The following is an 8572-nucleotide window of genomic DNA, read 5'->3' on the forward strand; positions in this document are numbered from 1 at the left end:
GACAGTCAAGGTATGACGACATTGTGCCCCTGACAGTCACTGACTGTCTCCTGTTGGATAAGTAAGATTGAAACCAAGCTAATGTGTCTTCGGCAAAGTTAAAATAAGTCAGTTTGGACAGAAGGACCTGATGGTCTACTGTATCAAATGCCTTCTTTAAATCCAGAAAGACTGCACCAACACAGGTGGTTTTATCGAGCAGGGATTTCACTGTTTCTATAAAGACACAATTTGCCGTCTCTGTGGAATGATACTGGCGAAACCCGAACTGCATGGGGTGCAGAAGAGAATGGTGGCTGAGATGTTTATTCAGCAGCTTGGCAATCCATTTTTCTGCAACCTTAGAGACAACAGGGAGGATGCTAATGGGACGATAGTTAGAAATATTTGATTTGTCTCCTGATTTAAAAATTGGTGAGACTATGGCAGCCTTCCAACTTGCTGGAACTGTTGCCATTCTGATGGATAAATTTATCAGATGTGTTATTGGACAGACCAGTGCATCTTTGTGTGTTTTTAAAAAGTGTGTGTGTCAAGCCCGTATGCATCTTTAGTTTTTGAAGCCCTCATTGATTGAATTATACTAGTGACTTCAATATCTGTAATTTGATCTAATCTAAAAAGAGGCTGTCCAGAGTCATTAGAATTGCAAGCTATCTCTGACTGACTAAACATTTGTCTTATTTCATCAATAGACTTAATGAAAAAATTATTGAACTCAGTTGCTATTTCTTTTGGATTAATCAACAGCTTATTATTAACTTTTATTTCCAGTCTGTCATTGATCATTTTATGTTCCTTACCTATCAATTTATTTATATTTTGCCATATGATTTTGACATTTCTATTAGCACCTTTGATTACATCCAGCAAGAAATTTGCTTTGGCTTTACATAGTGCATTACAGATTTATAAAAATCTGTTTCACAGATCTTCACAATCACAGGGGCGACATACTAAATTTCAGCACTAGAAGAAGCCACAGATCAAAGTTGCTGTAATTCTGCCAGAATCGAAAACTTTCGACTGCCTGCGTGCTTTCCCCTCCAATTAAGAGGAGTTAGCAAAATGTCAAAAAAGCAACTTAAAAGGCCAAATTATCTTATATTTTTGACATCAAATCTCGGACCAGAAGCAGGAGGTGGGGCTGGATGCGGCCCTCGGCCCGTGTGTTTGCGACCGCTGAAATAGGAGGTAAGATGAAGTATGATATAAACAACACATTATTCTGTTGATTTTCCAGGTTCAGTGTTTAAGTCCATCAACTGTGGAAAAATGATTTTTGAATAAAAGCACCTGAGTTGCATAAATGCAAATTTCCAGTACACCAAACACAATAGCAAAGAAAATATCCAACACATCAAACAAAGGGGAAAAAACATCAATCACACATACTGCTTCACTGAATTATTACTAAACATCTTCCCTGTCCAGTTACATTGAACTACTCAGGCAGATGATTTTTAAAATGAGATACAAAGAACAAATACATAAAAACACAGCTGGATTGCCAGGTTATTTGAGTGATCATCACAACGTACGTTAAGAAGCCTTATTATGCACATAAAAGAATCATCACATTTGCAGGACTTGATTTCGCGTTGCAACAACCACTGTTGCCAGTAGATGTCACCCAAGTGTACTGAAGGAAACTTCGAGCTGTGTCCAAATTCAGAGGCAGCATCTATGAGGGGCTCACACACACTACTGAAACGCTCTCACACACACTACTGAAACGCTCTCACACACACTACTGAAACGTGCTCACACACACTACTGAAACGCGCTCAAACACACTACAGAAACACGCTCACACACACTACTGAAACACTCTCACACACACTACTGAAACGCTCTCACACACACTACTGAAACGCTCTCGCACACACTACTGAAACGTGCTCACACACACTACTGAAAGGCGCTCACACACACTACTGAAACGCGCTCACACACACTACTGAAACGCGCTCACACACTACTGAAACGCGCTCACACACACTACTGAAAGGTGCTCGCACACACTATCTTTTCTCTTTACATTTTAATAGCACAGCTGTGAGTCTTTTGTTATGAAGGAAAAAAGCATTTATTTATTTGAGGAGCAGTATTATATAAATATGCCAATAGTTTATTTTTGAGACATTTCTCATGTACATCTACAGCTGAATAAAAGGGTCTGTGTGACATTTGGGACATGTAGCTTTGACTCTAAAGTGCTTTTTTGTTTATACTTTTGGGAAGAAAAAATATCAAGATATATTTTGTATATCATCATTCAACTAAAAAATAGTGAAACATTATTGTTGGTCCATATTCCCCAGCCCTAGTAGTTCTAAACATATTTAGGGTGTTTTTTTCTTCACTTGTTGTCTCTCCAAAGATGTTTTTCCTCTCTACTACAGCCTCGATTGCAACTACATGGAAATAACCAATTATGCAAATTAGGTGAAGACATCATATAGAGACTTCTAGCGACTTTTAGGACAGCCAATAGCTACTTTCCTTACTGAGGAGCTGGAAACAATGTGCCTGGCTCCCTGCACATCCTTTTCAAACCCCCGCTGGCTTTCCCTGCTGAGTGGAAATTGTGGCACCCAGGACATATTGAATGTTGAGAAAGTACATCCCCCTATAATTTTTCATTTTATTGAGGCTGAAGTTATGTTCACTTTTCTGTTTTAATGTTCCTATGGGTTGTGACACCGAAAAAATAGTAATTATTCCACCTGCCAAATTGGGGTGCAGTACACATGCCACGCCACCAGATGGCAACCATAGCGCTAAGAGGTCAAGTGAGCTCAGTTGTATAGTTAGTAGATGAAGAGCGCTAACGCTGTACTGTGCTGTGTTGTATTAAACAGAATAAAACAGCCTTGAGCACACCATTCAGCGCCCCCTTGTGACGTGTGTAACAAATCTGGCGAGCTAGCCAGGAGAGAAAAAAAATATAGCCCTCAGAGACAACCTACGACCCTAGAAGTGATTTAAAAGACAAAAACAAAGAAAGTCAATATGGAGCAGCTACAGGATGACATCATGGCAGCACTGTGGACTCTGAAGACACCAGGACTCCTCAAGGTGTGCTCTCGTCTTAAGTGCAGGGAACCATCAGGTGAGGGCTTTAAAGGACACACCCGCAGAAGCCTGATCAGGATTATAGAAAGCACAATAGATGAAGCCCAAGGGCACGAAGAGCCTGAGGTGTTCCAGCAGTTCATCAGTGATCTTCAGTTGTTCATACAGTCACCAGAAGTACAGGACACAACTGAACCAGTATCACAAAATGCAGAGCTCACTGAAATGGAGAGACTGAGACATGAATACAAATAACTTCAGAGGTCACAAGAAGAAGAACGGCGTGCGCTGGAGGAGAAGATAGGAACATTAGAGACTCAGCTGAGTAACACAACTCTGGCCAGTGAGAGGGAACTCAACCCTCCCGCAACCCTCAGGGTACCAGAAGTGACTTTAAGGAAAGATTTCAAAATATGGGGCCAAATAGGGGAAGTAGGCCAAAGAGACAAACTCTCTTTTACTAGTCTGACCAACCAGATTGAGTCTGGCCTGAAGAAAGGTTATTCTGAGGATGAAATCATTGAGGCAGTAATTAAAGCCGTCAGCCCCGGCCTCCATCTCAGAGACCTACTAGAAGTAAAGCGAGACCTCAGTCTGTCTACATTAAGAGTTATATTAAGAGGACATTACAAAGTAGACTCATCATCGGACCTACTCCATAGACTCATGAACATTTCACAAGACCCCAAAGAGTCTGCCCAAGCCTTTCTATTCAGAGCAATAGAACTGAGAGAGAAACTGCTCTGTAAATCTGGTGAAGAAGATGAGGAAGAGCAATTCAGCACCAACCTGATTCAACGTAAGTTCTTGCGGTCACTGGAGACTGGATTGTTAAGTGAAGCTGTCAAGTTTCAGCTAAAACCATTACTGAGTGACCCAAAAGTTACAGATGAAGTCTTAATTGAAAAAGTGAATGAGGCCTCCAGTCTTGAGTTGGAGCGACAGAGCAAGCTTAAGAGATACACGCCAGTCAAATCACCCAGAGTAAGTGAAATACACACAGAGGTACAGTCTGACTACTTGCCCACAAACAATGAGGATGGCGCACATGTGGAAAGACGCACCAAAGAGAATGACCAGAGCAACAAAAAGAAACGAACACAAAATGAAGGACCGGATGCAGAGACTGTTAAGCTAATTGAAGGCATCAGGGCAGACGTCCAGGAGATTAAAAAGTTATACACAGAGTCAGCAGGGCCAAGCCGAAAGCCACCACCGGTGAGAGGGCCCAGAGGATGTCGGGTGTGCAGAGAGACGGGGACTGGTGAGACATGTCGCCACTGTTTCTGCTGTGGCCAAGAGGGTCATCTGTCTCGTGGCCGCAGACAAGGAAGAAACCTGCAGGGAAACGGGATGGGGTTGCTGAGCAGGGACCTTCAGTAGCCCGACCTCTCCCCAGGTCCCACATAGACATTGCATCTCAGCAGGCAAATCCTGCAGGCTCACCAAAGACCCCAGGTAAGCTCAACAGCGCAGCTGTCCCACCACAGCTTAGTAGTTATATCCCCACACAACGTCAAACCAAGCTCATAAGCCTCATTGGGAGAAGGTGTGTTGTTCAATGCCACCTTGACAAGGTACCAGTGGAAGCCTTATGGGACACCGGAGCTCAAAAGTGAGTCTTTTAAACAATGACTGGAGAAAGAAACACCTTCCTCACAGCAAAATAAGACCACTGACTGAGCTCTTATCTGAGCCACTAGTTGCATTAGCTGGATATGGAAGTGAGATACCATATGAGGGATGGATAGAGACAGAGTTTTCTCTGGATGGTGACAATCACTCAGCAAAGACGCTACTGGTGCCCATGTTAGTCTCTAGTGACTCCAGTGTGGCAGAACAGCCTATAATTGGCTTCAATGTAATAGAGGAAATAGTGGCCAAGTGGGAAAAAAATCATTTCAAAACAAAGAGTATATGGAAAATCAGTCAAATATTCTCAGTGTCAGTCAAAACAGCCAAGTCTGTGCTGAAGTTATTGCAGACACCAGACGAAAACCACAGTGTAGGGACTGTCCTTACAGGGAAGAAGGCGATAAACCTGGCTGCAACACAGATAAGCACTATATTTGTTCGTGCACATGTAGGGCCCCAGTATGCAGGCCAAAGCCTTTTGTTTGTTCCTGATGCAGCGTCACCATTGCCAGAGGGCCTGGTTGTACAAGAGGGACTGGTCACTGTCAGGCAGGGAAGGACAGCATACATTCCAATCTCCATTGCTAATACAAATAAGCAAGAACTCACCTTGTCTCCTCGTACCACCCTGGGTCACCTGGAAGAAATAAAGGCAGTGTATCCAGTTACAGTTGAAAACCCAGGGAAGACATCAGAAGGACTTAACGCTGACACAGGGGTCCCTATTCAGGTGAATGAGGTCTCCAGCAATCCCCAGCCTAACCACAAGCCGCCTCAGTGGGATCCCCCTGTCAGCCTAGACCATCTCAGTTGTGACCAGCAGAAAATAGTGAGACAGCTGCTGCGAGAGGAGTGCCATGCTTTTGCTTATAATGACAAAGACGTGGGATGCATTCCCTCTCTAAATATGCATATTACGCTACACGACAAAACACCAGTGAAAAAGACCTACGTTTCAGTGCCAAAGCCTTTGCATCAGGAGGTAAAAGACTATCTGGAAGACCTGTTAAGCCGAGGATGGATTTCCGTATCAAGGTCATCATATTCTTCACCAATTGTCTGTGTCCAGAAAAAGTCAGGTGAACTGAGGCTGTGCTGCGACTACAGAGAACTTAACAGAAAATCAGTACCAGACAGGCATCCAATCCCAAGGATCCAAGATATGTTGGATTCCCTACATGGCAGCTCCTGGTTCTCTGTCCTCGACCAAGGCAAAGCCTATCACCAGGGCTTCCTCGACCCAGAAAGCCGCCCCCTCACAGCATGCATTACTCCTTGGGGCTTGTACCAGTGGAACCGCATACCATTTGGCTTGAGTTCAGCCCCAGCGGAGTTTCAAAGGAGTATGGAGGACTGCCTAAAGGGTCTTAGGGACATCAACTGTCAGCCCTATTTAGATGACAACTTGGTACACTCCCCATCATTTGAAACCCATGTGCAGCACATCCGAGAAGTGCTACAGAGATACCAAAAACATGGTGTCAAGCTCACCCCACACAAATGTGATGTCTTTAAGCGTCAAGTTAGATTCCTGGGATGCATGGTGTCAGAACAGGGTTATACTATGGATCCAACTGAAATAGCCCCAGTCCAGGCACTGAATGAGAACCCACCAACCACTGTAGGGGAGCTGAGCCGAGTCCTAGGTTTTCTCTCATATTACAGATCATACATCCCTGACTTTTCAAAGATAGCCAAGCCACTGTACCAACTCTTGACTCTACCCACAGACAAAACAGCACCACCTGTGACTAAAACAAGAGGAAAACGGGTGAATACAAAACAAAAGGGGCGACCACCACCAAACACGCCCATTATGTGGACAGAGAGCCATCAAAAAGCTTTAAATAAGCTTGCAGACAGTTTGACAGAGCCACCTATTCTAGGGTACCCTGATTTTACACAACCCTTTATACTCCACTGTGATGCTTCACAAGAAGGCCTAGGGGCAGTAGTGTACCAGCACCAGGCAGGCAAAATGAGGGTGATTGCATATGGATCACGCACACTGACACCTTCAGAAAAAACTACCACATGCATTCTGGAAAACTGGAATTCCTAGGCATGAAATGGGCAATATGTGAGCGCTTCCGAGACTATCTTTATTATGCCCCACATTTTGTTGTGTACACAGACAACAACCCCTTGACTTACGTCCTCACAACAGCAAAATTAAATGCCACTGGACATTGCTGCGTTGGTGAACTGGCTAACTTTAACTTCACAATCAGATAGAGGCCAGGCAAGAAGAATGCTGATGCTGATGGCCTGTCCAGGTTACCGCTTGACATCAGCCAATACATGACACAGTGCACAGTTGAGGTGAAACAAGATGTGATAAAGGCCGCTGCAGACAGTGTTTTGTTACAGAAAGGTCCTGAGAGCTACATTCTCAGTCAGAATGGCATTCATTTAGTGCAGGACAATATGTCATCCCCAGCTGGTAAGACTCTGTCTCCAGAGGAAATCAGGGCGAGTCAAGAATGTGATGCTGTGATTGGGCCTGCACTACATTACAAAGTTAGTGAGTATCTGCCCAAAGGCCAAGCATTTAAAAAAGAGCCACCCAATGTGAAAATTCTGCTGAGACAGTGGAACAGACTTTACGTGAACGATGATGGGGTCCTCTATAGGCGAGTGAACGGCAAAGACCAGCTCCTCCTTCCTAAAGAACGCCATGATATGGTATTTAGGGAACTTCATAAAGAAATGGGACACTTGGGCACAGAAAGAACACTGGGATTAATAAGGGACAGATTTTATTGGCCCAGAATGCAACATGACATTGAACACTTTGTGATGCATGCCTGTGAATGCCTTAAGAGAAAACGTCCCAACAGAGCCCATAAAGCCCCACTGACCTCTATCACTACCACTTACCCTTTTGAGTTGGTATCCATAGACTTTCTTCACCTAGAGACATGCAAACATGGATACGAATACATCCTGGTAGTGATGGATCATTTTACCCGCTTTGCAAAAGCATATGCCACAACAAACAAGTCAGCAAAAATGGTGGTGGATAAAGTGTTTGGTGACTTTGCCCTGAACTTTGGCTTCCCACAGAGAATCCATCATGACATGGGACGTGAATTTGAAAACCAGTTGTTTTCCCAGCTCCAGAAGGTCTGCGGGCTACGTGGCTCCCACACGACACCATACCACCCACAGGGGAACGGACAAGTGGAGCGCTTTAACAGAACCCTCCTCTCCATGCTCAGGACTCTCACCAACAATGAAAAGGCAGACTGGAAACAATCACTTGCAAAGGTAGTGCATGCCTACAATTGCGCTCGGAGCGAAGCCACGGGGTTCTCACCAAATTATTTGTTGTTTGGCCGCACCCCCAGACTCCCAATCGACATAATGTTTAACTTACCGAGTGAGAACCACCATGTAAGTTATGAAGAGTATGTTGTATCCAATCTGTCTAGCCAGCAAAAAAAATGGAGTAGATCCGTGTACAAAATGATCACCTTTACTCAGCAGAAAACCAACGGTCACATCGGTACATCTCCATCACTCAACAACAACAAACACAGTGCATTCTGGGACATGAAATGCATCTTGGGAAATGTAGTTATAACTTCCGCTCAAACTAAGTTCAAACTGCAGCGTTAAATTAGGAACATACATTAACAAATCCTTTAACTAGTAACTGTTCACTCATGTAAATAAATCAAATATAACATGAAATCCTCAGTTGACTATAGTCGGTATTATATGGGAATATTGCCTTACTGTCCTTCAAAGGCCAACCAAACAAAGTTGCAACATCCCCCCCCCCCCGATGAACAATAGTTCATCACTCAGTCTCTAAAGGATATTGCAGTTGAACAGGTCTTCTCAGGAAGGTTCC

The sequence above is a fragment of the Archocentrus centrarchus genome, chromosome 10 (assembly GCF_007364275.1).
Source record: "Archocentrus centrarchus isolate MPI-CPG fArcCen1 chromosome 10, fArcCen1, whole genome shotgun sequence".
Lineage (NCBI taxonomy): Eukaryota > Metazoa > Chordata > Actinopteri > Cichliformes > Cichlidae > Archocentrus > Archocentrus centrarchus.